Source organism: Sinocyclocheilus anshuiensis, unplaced genomic scaffold (assembly GCF_001515605.1).
Source record: "Sinocyclocheilus anshuiensis isolate Anshui unplaced genomic scaffold, SAMN03320099.WGS_v1.1 scaffold345, whole genome shotgun sequence".
NCBI lineage: Eukaryota > Metazoa > Chordata > Actinopteri > Cypriniformes > Cyprinidae > Sinocyclocheilus > Sinocyclocheilus anshuiensis.
The window spans coordinates 336,971-337,749 of record NW_015536466.1 but is presented as its reverse complement, the minus strand read 5'-3'; the positions used below and the strand labels follow the sequence as shown (position 1 = coordinate 337,749).

Genomic DNA, 779 nt, shown 5'->3' with positions numbered 1-779 from the left:
AATAACTTGTATGGAGATTTTTCCATTTACAGATTTTTCCCTGACCTTCTTTTCTCTGTAAATTAACGGTGCACTGTATTGCTGAAAAACACAATCACTACTCAGCAGTCAGATGTCCGTATGCACAAAAACACAGATCCCTAAACAAGACCATATCTGCAGAGGAAACTTTGTTTGTAGAAGCATTTTTTAAATGTGAACTAGCACCTCATGACAACACCACGTTATGTACGAGAAGCTGCAAAAGACACTGGCGCAAGTGGAATGTAATACACATGGTGACATTAATTCTTAAGTAAATATAATGGGCGATATATTGCGTCACCAAAAATTATTGAGGTCATGTACATATATTGCGCGATAAGTCGATATATTGATTATTGCGACAGGCCTATTAACAGAACCTGTTGGTATATTAAACAAATGGACCACAATTCATTTTGTGATTCCACAACTTTATATTCTTCAAGAAAAGTAATAGTTATTGAGGGAGAAAAAAAAGAGTATGAATTTAGTTTACATCTTGATTGTATGTGTTAAATAGCATTTAGATTTAGATTAAAGTTAGATTATTGTAATATATTAAAACTAATTTCTTCATTTGAATGCTTTGAAGTCATCCTGCTGCCCCTGGTTAAGAACTACTGCTTTAGAAGATGTTTTAAGTGCTAGTCGATGCTATATCTTGTATTTTCAGCATTGCTGGAACGCTGCATTGATAACATGTTAAATATATTAAAATGTTATTACTTTTTTAACTGACACATAATATATATATA

General features: G+C 32.3%; 1 protein-coding gene across 1 annotated transcript in view; it reads left to right on the top strand.

The window, feature by feature from the left end:
- The window catches only part of pex6 (peroxisomal biogenesis factor 6), an 18,438-nt gene that overhangs the window by 4,678 nt on the left and 12,981 nt on the right, over positions 1 to 779 (top strand). The window lies entirely within an intron of this gene.